The sequence below is a fragment of the Mustela nivalis genome, assembly GCF_964662115.1.
Source record: "Mustela nivalis genome assembly, chromosome: 17".
Taxonomy (NCBI): Eukaryota; Metazoa; Chordata; class Mammalia; order Carnivora; family Mustelidae; genus Mustela; species Mustela nivalis.
This window is the reverse complement of record NC_139036.1, coordinates 54,482,339-54,499,189: the sequence shown is the minus strand read 5'-3', so window position 1 is coordinate 54,499,189 and position 16,851 is coordinate 54,482,339. Positions and strand designations below refer to the sequence as shown.

The following is a 16,851-nucleotide window of genomic DNA, read 5'->3' as shown; positions in this document are numbered from 1 at the left end:
ATTTAACCTAACGGAGTTGACGGAGAAACCCGCGAGGGAGCACAGCTGTTTGGGGCGGACCCCAACCTTTCCTACAGCGGTTCTGCATCTGCTGTGACTAGGCGGAGGGAACTACACCTCCCAGGAAGCAGTGCGGCCCCCTGGCTGCCCCCACCCCACGCCCCGCCCACATCTCCCCGCCCACACCGCCCCGCCCCGCCTCCGTCCGGCCGGTATATAAGGCCAGAATGGCCCGGCCGCCTGCAGAGCGCGGAGGCGGCGCGGGAGCGGCGGGGACTGCAGGACCCCGGAGGAAGCGGCGGACACGGCGGGCTCCCGCGGCCCCGCACTTCTCCCTCCGGCACTCCTCACCCGCGGCGCCCACCCCTACGGCGCCCGGGGTTCGCTGCCCCGCGGCCGAGCGCGGAACTGCCCGGGGCGCTTTCCCGGGCTTGGCACGGAGGATCCCCGCGGGGATCTCAGGGCTCGCGCGGGCGATGCGCAGCGAAGAAAGACGAGGAGCTGTGTTCGTGCCGGGTGCCGTGGAGCGCCAGGAGGCGGGGTGCGCTCGCCGCCCCCCACCCCCCAGGACGGGGTGGGGATGCTGGCAATTGGGAACCCCCGCGGCGAAGTCCCGTCATCTCCGCGGGGCCTGAGCGCAGAGCCCGGGGCTGCCGGCGCTTTGGCCTTGGATGGAAAGTGGGGAAGGGCTCCGGACCCCTAACGTGGATTACTTGGTGTGTGTCAGCCGGGCTCAGAAGACCCACGACCTCGTCTCCATGCTTGGATCGATTCATTCTACCTGGAGCGGTCGGGTCGCTTACCTGGAGGTAAGTTTCCAGGCAGGATTCAAGGGAGGAGGTTCGAGTTGACTCGCCTCCCCCACCCCCACCCCTCCACCCCCGTCCTCCCTCGCGACGCTCCCTGAAGGTCTCGGGTTTGGATTGAATTTTCTGTTCTTGTATTGACATCTCCGCAGAGGGCATTTGGCCATCCCTCTGCCTCCGGGCGGAGCCGTTTGGCCCCGGTCGCGGTGGTCAGCGTTCCCCCCCGGGCGTTCCGGGTCAGCGCTGTCCGGCCCCCGACGCCGCCAAGCCGCAGGCTGCCCCGTGGGACAGACCCTCCGCCGGGAAAAGGCCCCTTGCCCTTACCTCTGCCCTTGTGGCTCTCCGGGCCCGTTACTTCGGGAGCGGTGCCGCCTTGGCGAGCTCCCGGTCTCTGCTCCGGGGCGACCCAGAATGTGGCTGGGGCGCCGCGCCTCTCACCGTGGGGGTGGGGGCTGGGGCGTTTCTGGACGTCCCTGTCGCCTGGCCGGCTTTGGGGGAGCGGCTGTGCGGCAGGGCCACCGGTGGTGGTGTGGACAAGGCTTTCTGAGGGGTGGAGATGGAAGGATTTCTGTCCACTGCGGCCACCGCGCCTCTACCTGATCCCTCACCAGCACCCCCCCCCCGCCCCCCGCCCCAGCAGTCTGTTAATGGAAGGCGTTCAAGGCCAGCGTGGGAAGGGGGCTTGGTCTCGCTTCTGTATCCGTAGCTTTGTCCTTTCCTTGTCCTTTTGTGTTGGCGCTCTTGGGGGGCGACTCCATGCCTGTCACTGAGTAGTAGGCCCTGAACAAGTGTTTGTTGAGTGAATGACTGAGCTAGTGGTCTTGATGTACAGATAAACTGGGGTCCTCCGTTACCTTCTCCCTCCTTGCCGCTTGTCCTCAACTCCAGAAATCCCCCGCCTCCCTCCCCCAACGCCTGCCAGAAGATGGCTTCCTGGAGAGGCTTTCCCAGATGCGGGATTCCCTTCCTTCCCCACAACCCTCTTGGCAGCTTGCTGGTGATGACCTATTTCCTGCCCAAAAGCCCATCCTGCACAGACAACTTCTGGAAGCGGTGAAGGGTCTCCCTGGGGATGTTCTCAGGGCACCGTGCCTCCAGTGAGCACCTGCCTGGGGTAGGCACAAGAGCCAGGCACCACAGGAAGAGAAAAGGTAGCATGTGTTGGTACTGTCCTTGTCCCCTGCCCACCCCCCACCCCAGCCTGTGCCTCGGGCCACATCCAGGTCCCTGGAAATGCTCAGGTGGGCACAGCACTTTGTCCTGTGGCCGTTCCCCAACCTCTCCCCCTGCCAGCCTCCCCCGGCACAGAGGAACTCTTAAACTGTCCCAGGGTTGACCCGCTGCTCCACCTCTGCATCTCACTGGATTTTAAAAGTAATTCACACATTCTATCTCTTCTTTAGAAAACCATAAAAAAGCGAAAAGGCAGGGAAAAAATAGCCAGTTCTGAGTGGTGCCGGCTCTCTGATACATTTCCTCACTGCTGAAACCCTGCAATGTATACAGCTTTGGATACTGTATTTTTCCTCTCAATTTTACTTGAACAATCTCCAAGTAATGATCGTATTCCTCTGCCCAAACCAGACCCTAACCTGACAGTTCCCCTCTTGTTGGACGCTAAGGTATTTCTAGATTACCTTGAGAAGTAGTGCATTGGTGAGCTTTTTTGCACCTATACATTTTGTCCACTTTTTGGGCTATTTCCTTTGGAAAATTCCCAGAAATCACTCTCTTTGCTTTAAGTCAGAGTCACGTCTGGACTGAAAAGAGGGCCCCTCTGGGTGGACATTTCCAAGATTGGCTGGGAGGGAGAGAGCCCCATGTGTCCATTACTTACTGCCCCAGCTGGGAGCTGAAATCAGTAGACACGGGGAAGATGCTTGCTGGGCTAATGCAGTGTTGTGTTCATTTCGGTTTTCCCGAAGCCAGTATTGGTGTGAGAGTCACTTCAAGTCTGTGTCCAGGAGTACGGTGTAGATTATTTTAGCAAGGCCTCAGGGGAAGATTGAGTCAGCAGTTGGATTAAAAATGCTGCCCCCCTTTTTTGGAAAGAGAATTCAGTTTTGATTTTGATGGAAATCTAGATTTACAGGAAAGTCACAAAAATAGTACATGGAGTTCCCCTATACCCTTCACCCAGCCTCCCTAAATGGTAACATCTTACACAGCCTCAGTGTGCTGGGCATAGCCAGGGGATTAATATGGACAGAATACTTTGAACTTATCTTCTGGCCTTAATACATTTCTCCAGTTGTCCCACTAATATATCTTTTTTCTGGTTCAGAATCTAATTCAGAATATATATTTTTTAAAGACTTTATCTATTATTTGACACAGAGAGAGACACAGTGAGAGAGGGCACACAAGCAGAGGGAGTGGGAGAGGGAGAAGCAGGCTCCCCGCTGAGCAGGACTCTGGGATCATGACCTGAGCCACCCAGGTGCCTCCAATTCAGAATCTTGCACTGCAGAAAATTCTGTCTTATAAAAAAATGGGAGCTGAGAGGGATTCAGAAGATGCTCTTGCTCTCCTTTTTTAAACCCCTTTATTGAGGTGTGACTGACATACACAAAGTTGGACAAATTTAATGTTATACGACTTGGCGAGCTTGGTAGTAAGTGGGCACCGTGAGACCTTTACCACAGTCTGGGCCATAAACAGGCTTTGCCTCCCAAAGTTTCCTCCCGCCCTCTTTATCATCATTATTATTTTGTTGATAAGAACACTTACCAGAAGATCTTCCCTCTTAGCAAATGTTTCAGTGTACAATGCAGTATTGTTCACTATGGACGCCGCGCCGTCCGGGAGAACACTAAGCCTTATTCATCGCAGCAGAGTGTCTTTACTCCGGAGGTTTTAAATCGAACCTTCTTCCACTTTCGTCCCCAGGTTAACTTGCCCCTTGTCCCTCCCGAGTTAGGGCCAGCAGCGCAGCTGAGACCCATCAGGGGCTGGAGGGGAGAGGAGACCGGACCCCGGGCAGGGCAGGGTCCTCGCTGTGTCCCCCTCCTTCCTCCCCCCGACACCTCCCCGGGGAGTGAGGCGTTTAGTAAAAATGGGGTTATGGCCTGATCTGTCCTGACACGTCTTCCAAGGGGTAGGTGGAGTGATGACATCCGGTGTGCGTGAGAGCGATCCGCCAAGAAACCGACTCCGTGGCTGACAAGTCCAGCGCGCAGTGCCTGTGTGGGTGACTCACGGCGGCCCGAGTAGCAGGTGTGCTGGGCGGCTAAGCGTGCAGACCCACCAGAGCCTGTGTTTCCTGGTTATCTTGGCACATGTAAAGGAACAAAGGGTTCTGCTCTTCCCTCGGACCGGGTTTTAGGTATTGTCAAGCCACCAGGGGCCAGAAAGTGATCCCCCTTCTCTTTAGGGGACCAGTTTCTCCCGAGAGTGGTGAGGAGAGCCACCCTGAGGGGCTTTTGGAAGCAGCTGGCTGACCCAGAGGAAGGCTGGCCCCAGGGTCTTTGCATAAGCCAATGCCTGAGTTCGCCTTGGAGGAAGCCCAAGACAGAGGCCCTTCTCCGGCCCCTGTGGCAGAGGTCATGTTCTCTGTCACCAAGCAGTGCCAGCAAGGAGCCTGGCAGGCAGGTGGGACCCAGATTGGGGATGTTGTGACTAGTTCTGGACCAGCTTCTTGTGTCTGCACCTGCTTTGTCCCACTCCTCAGTGACTCCTTGTGGGCCCTCCCTTCTCAGGAACCTCTGTTCTTCCCGGCTCCGCTCAACGTGGGCCCGGCTCAGACTCTCCACTGTGAGCTGCCCCACCAGTCCCTCAAGTTGTGGTTTGCACAAGAATGGATTGCTTGGGGAACTTGTTAAAAATGAGTGTCTCAGCTGCCATTGTGCCCCTCCCCCCATCTCATGCATAGGGGCAGGGGAGTGCTCAGAGGCCTGCATTTTTAACAGGTTCCCCAGGCCATTCCTGTACAGATGGACACTTCAGGAATCAGGGAGTGGACTGCCTTCTTGGCCAGCAAAAGCCCGCATTGAGCCTTTTCCCTGCTGAAGCTGCTTTCTTTTTTCTCCTCCAGGAAGCCTTCCAGGCTTACCTCCACCTGGTCTGGGCCTCCACGTGTACTTGCTCCGTTTGTTGGTACACGTTTTGAAATCTGAGGCTTGCAATCAGGTATCCCTTGTACTTGGTGAGGACAGAAATGGCTGTGTTTGGGTGAATGATAAAGGATCAGCAGTCCTGGGCTTTGGGAATAAATTCGGTCCACAGGATCGCCCCTCCTTGGGTTTGTGAGCTCCCCAGGAGCTGGAAGAAGATACCCACGATAGGCAGGCTTCTGGTTTTGTTTGTCGTGCCCAAGTAGACCGCTGCTACTTCTCTTTCTGGACATTGTCATCTTAGGCCATGTCCGCTGTCACCCTGGAGTCGGCTGGGGTCCTCCGTGGCCGGTAGCCTACCCTTCTTCACATGGGAGACGCACCCAGCACCCAGCTCGTCTGTGTCAGGAAGGGAATGGTCCTGGACGAATGTCCTCGCTTTGACCCATGTCATCGGCTGAGGATGCCCCGTTCAAAATCGTATGCCTTGCAGACTAGGTTTGCCCCTGGAGAAAAGGTCTTCACAAAACCGATCTCGGGTGATCACATGACCTACGAAAGCCTGGAGGTAGCATCTGAGCGGAGGAATGCTGAAAAGGCTAGTTTCTGTGGAAGCATTCTTTTTGTGGTGTGAATCATCGCCTCCTCCCGCCTTTGGTTTGTTGGTACAGGTTTTCACACCGAAGTCTTGAAACCAGGTGCTTTTTGAGTTGGTTAAGAGAGCAGTGGCTGCAGGGGACAGATGATAAAAGTTCTGGGTCTCCAGAAATGAGTCAGACCTTCAGCCTCTCCCCTCGGGTCGGTGAATCCTCCAAGCCCCACTGTCATTTGGCAAATGCCCCTCATGAGGGTCTGGTTGTAGTGATTTTCAGACCCCTTTCCGTTCCTAAAAAGTGACCTTATCTCACCTTAGAACCGTCTGTGCTTTCCTTGGACTGGCTGGAGACGCCGGAGTGGGACCGGGCAGGACAGACCATCTCCCCTGTTCCCAGACCAGGCTGGCCAGGCTGCGCTGGCCTCGTCAGCACCTGCCTGCTGAGCCGCCGGCGGACTGTTGCGATCCCTCGCCGTAGACACGTGTCACTTACCAGCACGCTCCCTCTCTCGTAACCTCTGCAAGTGCTGAGTGCCTGCTGGATGCTTTCTCTGGCGCTGCTGCCGCCCCCTGTGCTCTGCTGGGGCTGGAGGCTTGGCCGGAAGCTGGCTTGATTTTGCTGCCTCTGGGGGGGAAGCTTCTGCCATGTGTTAGGTGTGGAAGGGAAAGTCTCTGACAGGCTGGCCTTTAGGCACAGCCTGTGGGTGAAGACCTCAGGAGCTCTAAGGGACAGCTGTCTTGGAAGCTGTACTTTCTTCACTGGGCTGATTTTTAAAAATTTTCACCTTTTGTGACGGCGGCCAATTTTCCCAGGGTAACCATTTCTCACATGCGCGGTTAATGACAGCCGCACCGTCCTTCCGTCCGGCCACCATCCCTCTCCGGACCTTCATCAGCGCCCCCGGCTAAAACTCTGCACCTGTCCCACACTAACTCCCTGTCCCCCTCCCTCCGTCCCTGGCGACCGCCATTCTGCTCTCTTGTCTCTATGGACGGGACCTCGTGGAGGCGCAGTCGCAGTGTCTGCCTCATGTCACCGAGCATCCTGTCCTCCGGGTTGTAACCGTGTCAGGCTTTCTTTACATTTTAAGGCTGAATCGCTTCCTGTGGTGCGTGGAGACCACATTTTGTTTATTCATCTGTCCGCGGATGGACATCTGGGTGGCTTCTACCTCTTGGCCACTGTGACTCACGCCGCATGAACTTGGGTGTGCAAATATTTGTTCGTGTCCCTGCTCTCACTCAGCACTTCTGTGCACATGCCCAGAAGTGGCATGGCTGGACCACAGGGTCATCTCATGTGTGATTTTTTTCTCTCCTTTTTTTTTTTTGAGGAGCCACCAGACTGTTTTTCCACAGCAGCTGCAGAATTTTACACTCCCACCAGCGAGGCGGACGTGCTCCAGCTTCCCAGCACCCCGGCCAACATGTTTGTTTCTGTTTTCGGTAATAGCCATCTCATTGAGTGTGAAGTGGCACTTTAATTTTAAAGGCAGATAGACCAGGGCGGTTAGCTTGTTTCCTGCCGGGATCTGCACTCGGGATGTCTGTGGCTCTCCTTTTCTCTTGGAGGAAGATTCCTCCCTGGGAGTTAAGTGCCCAGGGAAACGAGGAGCAGCGGCGTTTTCCTGAGCCGCGCTCAACCCTGCGTCTGCTTCGTACCTTAAATGGTTTGGTGATCTAGTGAGTTCTTTGGGTCCTGCTGCTTTGCCCTGGTGTTATTCAAGTGATTTTGTGTCCATTATCCCATCGGGTACCCCCCTCGACCTGGCGACCTAACCAGGTGTTATCCCCATTTTGCAGAAGAGGCTGTCAAGGCACAGGTGAGTGATAGGAGGCAGGTAGAGACTGGACCCAGAAGGACCAGTCCCCGACTCCTAACCTAGCAGACGCTGTGAACGGTGAGTGTTGTGGAAGGGGGTGGGAAGGGTTGGGGGATGAGGGTCGGGAAGGTGGAGATTGGCATCGCCATTGGAGAGAACTCCAGGGGGACCCTCTTTATATGGTCAGACTTCATATATGCAGTTTTCTGGCTGTGTGTGTGTGTGTGTGTGTGTGTGTGTGTGAAAAATTTAATTCCTTTTCTATGGAATTCTTTTCCGCACAGCCATATAGCTTAAGAAATACCCTTTTGAGCACAGCAGTGCCGTGTCAGAGTTCTGTCCCGGCTCCCATGGAGAGCCCCGGTTAGCGGCTGGGTCAGGAGGCCCAGCTCCCTCCTCGGGTTTTCTTCGTGAAGCCCTGTGTGAGCCCCCAAAGCTCACACTCACCTTTTTGGGCATCGGTCATCCCAAGTGCGTGTCCAGGCTTGGCTGGGTGGGGGGTTAGGTGTTTGCAGTAAGCGGTCTTCTTGGCCTGGGGACCGATTGTGGCTGCTCCACAGCTTTCCATCTCCCAGCCTCTGTGCCTTCCCCCACGCAGCAGAAGGAAAGGGGCCTCCCCTCCCAGGAGCCATCATGACCGTGGTTCTAGTGCATTTCGACTGATGTCATTCTGACGTCTCTTTTTACTTTTAAAACGAAGCAGCACGAAACAAAGCTCTTCTTCCTGGGTAGGGGTGACAGGACAGGATGGCCCCGAGCCCGTGGAGGCTTTCTGCTCTCTGGGAGGGGAAGGGAGGAGGTCCCTGCCCAGGACCTCTGTCCACCGCAGCCCCTACCTGTGACCCTTTCTCCTCTGACTTCGCACAAGACGCGTCTCGTGGCCATAGTCACCCTGGGGGAGGCTTTTCTGAATCTAAGGGAATCTGTGGCCACTGGCAAGCCGGGTGGGAAATTTAGATATTTGGGTTTTTAATTAAATTTCTTAAGTAGAAACCAGGGCTGTGGTTAACCAAAGAGCTGAGATGGTCTGGGTTTTGAATTCCAGCCTAACCACGGGGGTTCTCCTTTCCTGGAACTGTGTTCCTGGTCACTTCCAGCCCACCTGTTTTTATCCAACCACCCCCCGCCCCTTGTATTGGAACAGACGCCTTTCCTCTTTTCCAGATTCTTTCTCTCTGCCCTTGTCCTCCTGGTATCTGTAGGGCACCGACTTGGGGAACATGGCTGTGTGAACGTGACCGTGGTTTGCGGTCAGAATGGCCATTTGATATCCCCGGTCTCCTACACTAGGACCTCGCCCTGTTCCTTCTGCCTCCCTGGGTAAGGGTTCAACAGACATGGTCCGCCAACCAGTGTGACACAGTTATGTCGGGAAGGAGAGGGACGCCAACCTGGCACAGGCTGGGAGCAGGGGGTCCGAGGCTGGTCCTTCAGCCTTCGAGGCTAGCCGTGGGTGGGTGGCTCTGATGTCAGAGGCTGAGAGACTTTAAGGAGTATCTGTAAGGAGCCAGAGCTTTGAAGGATGGAGCCGAGGTTCAGACTCAGGTCCTGGCACATGCCCAACACTGGGGTCGCATCCTGGCCTGGTCACCAGCCTCTGTATGACATTGTGCAAGTCACTGGGCCCCTTGGGGGCTCCTGTCCTCAACCATAAAAGAAGAGTCTGTGTCTAGGTTGGATGCTTTTGGTTGCAAGGGACCGAGAACCCACTTCTAACTGGCTTAAATCCCCAACTTCTGGGGTGTTCATTTGCCTGGGAAGTCTAGGAGTTGTGCTTTTGGGTGATTTGGGGTGATTTTCTCCAGTGCTTTTTGTTCTTGTATTTTAATTTCCCGGTAGAAGCAGGAAGGGCACAAGTATTTGCAGACCCCGAACAGGAGAATGCTTTTTGTCTCAGCTGTCAGGAAGGCAGACCCTGCGGGAGCTCAGTCCTGGATCCGTCTGTGGGGCCAGTAGGTGGGAAGCAGCGTTTGACTGTCCTGCGGTCACGTGCCTCCCAGCTCATGGATGGGTGGAGGCAGCCTCCCTCCCCAGAACCACCCGGATGCGTGGATGGAAAAAGTAAGGCCTTAGGAGCAGGGCGGGATGCAGAGAAACATCAGATATTTGCTATGAATGGACTGGACTACTGGATAGTCCACCAGAGTGAATGGTGGGCAGGGAAGCAGTTGTGATTCCCGTGGTCTAGCTGGGACCTAGGAGCTGTAGGGGTACAGTCCCCCTCTGAGTCTCTGATCCGGGAGTCTTTTTTTTTTTTCCCACGGGACATCATCTTGCCCCATCAGGGAGCCGGGGATTCGGCTCTCGGATCTCCAAGTCCAGCCTTGCCGGGGGTTGCCCCAGGCTGGTTCTCACTTACTGCATGAAAGACTTGTCACTGGAGTAGCAACTTGGTGCTTGCGATGGCAGCTCTCCCCTGAGATTTCTTCAAAATAGAAGGAAAACCCTTCCCCCCGACGGAGCGTGCCTCCAGACTAATGGTGTGACTCCTGGTCTGCTCGCAGAGGCAGATGGGGTCCTATTCCGGTGTGAAAAGCCCAGCGATGGGAGACGGGGCTGATGGGTTTGCGGAGACTTCTCACTGAACTCCTGTGTTTGCAGCCCAGGCAGGAGAGCAGGCATCCAGGTAGATCCAACAGAAGGCTTGTCCTGGAGCAGCCGCCCGTGTGGACTTTTTTACATGCCTTGTTTAGATGGTGTTCACACACACACACACACACACACACACACACACACACGTGCTGGCTTGTGCCCTGGGTCCTGGGGGCTCTGAGTTAGAGAGATGGCTCTGCTCCCTGGGCTGCTGAACTCCAGCTGGGGGCCCTCCCTGCCTGCTTGGTCCACACGTTACACAGGTGGGCTTTGTTTGGGGGGGCACTGACTCATGCTCCTAGATCGTGTGAGCTCTTAAAGGCAGCCACGCTGCCCTGGCAGGTGCTCCCAGCTGTCCTCATTTGCCATCGCGAGGAAAACGTTCATTGTCATGGCGATAGATGATTTCTGCTCTGCAGCCGGAATGTCGGTAGCCTCTGTAGGAACGGGGTGGGGGTTGCCGTGGAGGGGGAGAGGGGTGATCATCCTGCGTTGACGTGGTAGATGCCCTACGACCTGTGCCAGCTGCTGCATTTAGTGTTGCCGCATTTACTAGACGAGGAAGCTGAGACTCCCAGGGCTCCCTTGTTCAAAGACCGCCCACCCCGGACCTTGACCTGCCCCTGGGTCGGCACATGACAGCATCCCCCTAGCTTCTGGTCCCCGCGTGCACCCCCAGCCTCTTTCGGAGAGTGCTGGCAGTCGCATGTAGACTTGATGACTTCTCCACGGCTCTGGCCCATCCTTTACCTCTTGCTCCCGAGGTACCCAACGGGCAAGTTTAAACCAGTGTTTCCTTCTCCCTTCCCAGTGAAGTCAGTGTCAGAAAAGTTTACCCCAGATTCATGGGAAGATTCATCTCCTGTAGTTTCCCGATGAGGACCTGTCAGTCACTGCTCCCCGGGATCCAGGCCGCTCTCCGAGGTCTACCTCTTCTCTCTTGCCATCTGCCCCTTCCTCTCTGCAGATGTAAAATCCGGCTGGGAGACTGAGAAGCCTGGCAAGCCTGGAGTCGGGAGGCAGAGGCAGCCCTATTTCGTTTTGAAACTATGATGTTTCCCTGTAGTAGTGTCCTGGCTCTGTTCGCGGGGAGAGGCTTGTATCCCGGGCACGCGGCAACATCATCTGTCCTCTTGTTTTTGACATCGCGGGAGGGATGCTCAGTCCATGGTGTCCCCAGTTGGACTCCTGGCGCTTTTTCTATCTCTTGTGGTCATTGGCATTTAGAGGGATGATTCTGGGGAGGTCTAGCCTTCTCGGTAGAGGAACCCCATAAGGTTGGGTGCACCTGTTTGAGCGGGACAGGGAAGTAGGCTGGCCCACGATCAAGGCGTTTGATGGCAATGCTGGGTTGAAGGGGGTGTAACTTTCTGTTACTGGGACAGTGTTGTGTGCACTTGACTCGAGCTCAAAGCTGAGCTGAGCTTTTGGACCATACCTTGTAGCGAGGTCTGCCTTTCTGATGTTCTGCTTGGAAATTGGACAGAGTTTGTCCTGGGCTGTACCAACATCGCCTCCACATGGGTTAAGGGCAGCGGAGAAATCCTTGCCCTATCTGGGCTGCACTCCCGTTTGCCACCATGCACTCTGTCCTTTGCTCAAAGAACGTGTTAACTGACATGATTGGGCAGGTGGAGAGGGAAACTTTGTGTAGCCTTAGGGTCGGGGGGGGTGGCAGTCAGGCTGTATCTAGTTTGCAGATCAGACCGAATGAATCTTGGATTCTTCTTCCTCCTTTTCTTGCCCCTTCTTGGCTTAAAACCTGTGTCAGTGTTACAGAAATGGACGCACCCCATGGTTCTCTCTGCTTGGGCTGTAGTTGTCTCTACTCCGATGTCACCGGATTTAGCTGGGGATGAAAATTTCCACCTCCTAGTCAAGTTCCCTTTGGGGTTTCTTCTCAGAGGTGATGAACCTGGGCTGCAAGCTAGAATTTGGAAAGCCCAGGACGGGGCTTCCATTGGCTTGAGTGCAGTGACCCACGTGAAAGGGCCATACGTACTCTAGCGTGCAGGCAACTCTGGGGACCCACTAGCCCCAGGAACCCTGTTGGCCCGAGAGGATGGACGGCAGCAGGGGGTTGGGGACAGGGCCATGAGGTGCCCTTGGTGGTCTTTCTTCTGGGGGTCTGCAGTGGGCTTGTCTCATCCCACTCTTCCCTGTGACCTGTAGCTACAACCTTTCCTAAGGGGGCGTGTCCTCATCTCCTTCCCCTGCTGTCCCAGGGCTTAGTCAGTGACACTGACAGGTGGAAGGGACCTAGAATGCACTAATCCTGGCCAGTGGCTGCTCAGGCTATTCTTAAACTCACCAATGGGTGCTCACTCTCTGTTTTTCCTCTTATCCAATCTTCCCCTTGTCTGTGTATCTGTGGTGTTAACAGTCTACGCTATACCGCGGGGATTGGTTCGCAGACGTGGATTTTTCTAATTCGGTGCAATCAGAAATGAGCCTCATGGCACCTGGCCTGGTGGCAGCTCCAGTAGAGACGGTATATACGTGGGGAGACGACAGGTCGAAGGCCCACGCCACCCTGCCGTCTTGTTGCTGTGTGTGACTGTGGGTGCAGGGCCTGTGGACTCTGCCTGGTTCATCCCGGTGCGCTGGGAAGACGGCGACACATCTTCCCTTTCTGGAAGGTGTTACTGGTCTTTGCTCCAAGTGGCCCTAGGCATTGCGCGCTTCTATCCCTTGTGCCTAGAATTGGCGGCTCAGCTGAGAGCCCTGGTTTTGCCCAAGTCTGAGTCTCCTCATTTGCCTTGTGGCTTTGGGAAGGTTCTGCTGCATCTTGGGGCCGCGGCTTCCTCCCTGCTCCCTTAGAGCACAGTCCATGGCTCTTTGATTCATTTCGGCGTGGAGGGGGGGTCTCCTTATTGTTCCCCTACTGTTTTCGGCAGAGGGCCCCGAGCGAGGTGGGCAGCAAGAAGCGCCGGAGTGTTCTGGGTGGACGCATCCCTCCCTGCTCTTTCTGTGGTACCTCTCAGCTTCCTGGGGGAAGTTCTCCATTGAATAGGAATGAAATCCAAACGCACAGCCGTCTGGTGGGGCCGCCTTTATAAAAACATCAGTTGTGATCGTTTGGGATGTGTTCAGAAGGAAGTTACGGTGACCTTGTACCGAGATAAGCAAGGAGAGGAGTCAGTTACCCTCGCTCCCTGGCGGCCGGAGAGAATTTGATTTATGGAAAGACTCGGGGGTGTCCTGCCTCTCCCCCGCTTTCCACAGGGAACCTTGGGAGTCAAACTGCCTCCAAGGGAATGAGGGCCCTTCGCGTGGGTCAAAATGCGATTCTTTTCTGCGTGCTGGTGGTTCCTGGCTTGGCTCTGGGAGGCAGATCCGGCTCCAGCAAACACAGCCAGGCCACCAGAAGCCACCAGAATTCTGCTCCGCGGCGGGGCCCGCTCTGAGGGCATTTCTGGTGCCCTCGAGGCAGAGATGCCTGGTTAGAACCTGAACTGTTCTGGGAGGGACTCGTCCTCACCACGCCCCCTCTCCTTCCCGCCCTAACCTCCCTCCCCTCCTCCTGGGGGGGGAAAAAAGAAAGCATTCCCCCTTTCTGCATCTGTGTCTTTAAGAATTCCTTCCATTGTAGCCTGGGGACAGAGACCCTTCTGTGAGAGTCTGTTGGAGGCCTGTCCTCCGGGACACCCCGCCCCCCATATTAAAAGACCATCGGAACAAGCGCCCCATTCTCCTCTGGAGAGGGTCCCTCTGTCCCAAGCCAAGCGACTCTTAAGGGAGCGTTTATCCTGGGATACTCAGCTTACAAAGCCGGCTGCAGCGTCAGATAAACTCGCTCAGACCCGCGGGGAGGAGGACAAAACCTCCTTTATTTTCACCCCTGCGGGGAGACCAGTGGAGACTTTGTGCTGGAGAGCGGGGGTCTGAGCAAACAGAGGAGGGGTCTGTGGTGGCGCTGGTAGGGGAGAGCCTTGTGGGCCATTATCTTATCAGTTTATCTGTAGGGGAAATCTCAGCAGGGGGCAGGGGGCTCTAACTCGGCCAGAACCACCTCGACTCACCCCTTCCAGGTCCCCGAGAAGCTCTTCGGGGGGAGTCAGTCTTGGTTTGCCAGGAGGAATCCCTGGTTTCTTTCTTCAGCATGTTTGGATAGGACAGCACTCGAGCACTTGGTGGGTCAGGCCCCAGCCGTGAGAGGGTGTGTGTGTATGCGTGTGTGTGCGTACACGTCCCATCATCTCAGGGTCTGTGGGCACCCCCAGCCCCCACATGTGGCGCTTGCCGTAACTCAGGTGTAGCCTTTGTTAAGTGTGGAGAGGTTTTCGCGCTGTCACGTAAACCAGAAATTTCTGTGATGGGTCATCTGAATGCGGGTCTTGTTAGTTGAGCACCTACTGAGTGCTGAGCGGACCTGGAGTGGAGGCCCAGAGAGGGAACGTGCTGGCCTCCCGTCACCAAGCAGTGGAGAGCTTGGGGTTCCAGCCCTGCTGTGTCTGAGCCTGGAGCCTCCGCCTGCTGCCCCACAGGAGGACCCAGCACAGCTAAAGGGCAGGTGTGGGGGGTTGCTGAGGGTACCAGGGTCATGGCAGAAGGACGGGGCTCCCAGGCCCTCCCCTTCTGGCCTGGCTTTGGTTTGGGTTTTGTCCATGACCTCCGGCAGCTCCTCGCTCCCTTTACCCGACACTGGCTGGAAACCTGCTCCTTGGTGCTGGGACGCGAAGCAGGGCATTGGTTGGGGTCTCTCTACCCCATGCCCTCGGAGCGCTCAGCTCCCGCGTGTGCCCGCTCTGGTGGGGGCATGGCCGGGGGGCTGGAGTGGGTGCTGTCCGGCGCGGGCGGGGAGGGAGACGCCTGACTGCCGCAGCAAGCAAGCTGAGGGAAAGAACTTTGCTGGAGCCCTGGTCAAGAAGGAAGCTTCTCCACGGATGTCTGAGAGAGGGGAACCCTGACCCAGCTCCCAGTACCCCCAGCCTCAAATCTGCCTTTCTCTTCCCATTTCCCTTCCTCAGGGTGATAGACCCTGGGGGTTGACCTGTGTGTGGGAGTTGGGGAGGGGTGGGGGGAGTCTTCTGAAACTCTCAAGTCACCTCTATCCCGTCTCTGTGTGGCCCTTCCCAGGGGTGGGTGCCTGGAGGCGGTGGGGCAGGGAGGCAGGGTAGCCAGGAGGGCTTTCCCTTCAGGGCTTCACGGCCGAGTTCAGGGTCCCTGTTCACATATCACAGCTGCCAGGGCAGTCAGGGCTGGCAGCCCAGGGCAGGAGGCTCCTGGTCCTTCCCCTTGTCTGGCAGAACCTGCCTTGCCCGTAGCCCCTGGCCCTACCGTGCACCTGCCTACAGGGTGAACCAGGAGGGCGCCACTGGCCCCCAGTCCCTGGCGAAGTGGTAGAGGAACAACCTTGGTGAGAACTTGACCTCCTGCAGACAGACAGACAGACACCTGGGCTCTGCAGATGGACTTCCTGTAGGAGAAAGAGGTTGGGTCTCAGAAGCAGGTGCTGGGCACGGGAAGGGGTCGGGGACAGGGAGAAACAACACCCCTGCCTCGGGCAGCTGGAGGGTGGGCCTCTGCTTCCATCTCCCAGGACTGGACCGAGAAAACGAGTGTTACCGTCCTGGAGTCCCCACCAGCCCCGGGATCCAGAACATTCCCCGGGGACATTGACACGGCAATGGCAACCTGCACCAGAGGGGGCTGGCAGCAGGTGGGTGTGGATCGGGGTCATTCTGGGCAGGGCAGCGGCTCGGCTTTCGTGGGTGTGCCCTGGTTATTTCTTTACCTTTGCCACAGTGTGACTCATTTCCTGCAGGCGAGGGTTCGGAGACACTCATCGCAGTGTGTAGTGGTTTGGGAGCCGCGATCTATAGGTTGGTCGTCGAAAGGAGGGTCGTTGTCTTGGACCAGGGTCCACATCCGCTTGCTCCTTCCCAGGAGAGACAGCTCAAGGGCTCACCGGGCCTCTCTGTGCCTTTGCTTATTTCGTAGCCAGAATACCGAGATGTGCGTTCCAGACTTCCTCCAGCTCTAGAAGGAACGCGGTCACGTGTTTCCTGATGTGCCCGCGCGTGGCTCTGTGTGTCTGGGTTTGCGCACGGACTCTCTTGTCTCTCGGTTCTTCGGGCACATTTCCTTGTGTCTCAGGTCCCTCTTGCCCTGGTAGGAGGACATCCCACCCCTCCACCCCTGCGCAGGGGAAGGTGGGACCCTTGCCGTGGCCCCAGTGAGACTGTGAGCGTATACAGCCTGGCCGAGGGTGGGGGAAGGCTAGGAGCCTCCGCTTGGGCCGGGAAGTCAAGATGCTGGTCTCCTGGAGGGGTGGCTGACCTATTGTCTCCAGCCTGCGGGGAGGTCAGCGAACAGGCAGTACCGCGCCTGGGGTCTGGGCTGGGAGCAGGTGGCTGAGGACGTTGGGCCGGTGCTGTCCCTTTGTGACTTCTTTCACACCCAAGAAAAGCTGGAGGCTCAGAGTTTTGGAGGCTCGGAACAACGCACTGGGGTCTGTGTTTGGCCAGGATGACATGCGTGGTCCTTCAGCTCCTTGCTCCCACACATGGCGCAGCCCACATTCAGGCCGTGCAGAGGAAGGCCTTCTCACCGGTGATCACCCTTCCTTGGGTGCCCACATGCCCTCCCGCAGCGTGCCTGGTCGACCTCATGCATGTGACCGGGCAAAGCGTCGGTCTACGCTTGGCTTAATCCCTCGGCTTAATCCCTCTTGTCGTGGACTTTTGCAGTGGGCGAGGGGAGCCCTCCTGATGAGAGGCGCACCCTGGGAAGTGGACCGAACACCCTCCTGGTTTATCATCGTCTCTGTTAATTACCACTCCCGGGAGGGCAGGGGCTGGGCTTTGGAGTTGCCCCCCGCAGCCTCTCTCTGGGCTCCCCCCTCCACGTGCTCACACGCTGCCAGTGGGGAGGCGAAGCCGCCGGGGCAGGTGTCTGCCTCCCCTGGACATAAGCCTCCTGTTCTTGCCCTGGGGGAGGGCGACACTTAGCACAAGGGAGACTTCAGCGGGAAAGGGGGA

At 56.8% G+C, this 16,851-nt stretch overlaps 1 long non-coding RNA gene across 4 annotated transcripts in view; it reads left to right on the top strand.

Annotated features, from left to right (window-relative positions):
• Positions 1 to 244: 244 nt before the first annotated feature.
• The window catches only part of LOC309852147, a 160,777-nt gene continuing 144,170 nt past the window's right edge, over positions 245 to 16,851 (top strand). For 3 of the 4 annotated variants that reach the window (XR_014305095.1, XR_014305096.1, XR_014305101.1), the window contains exon 1: positions 245 to 809. This is a non-coding gene — a long non-coding RNA (uncharacterized lncRNA). The remainder of the gene's footprint in view (positions 810 to 16,851) is intronic. The other variant, XR_014305097.1, reaches the window with a different exon arrangement.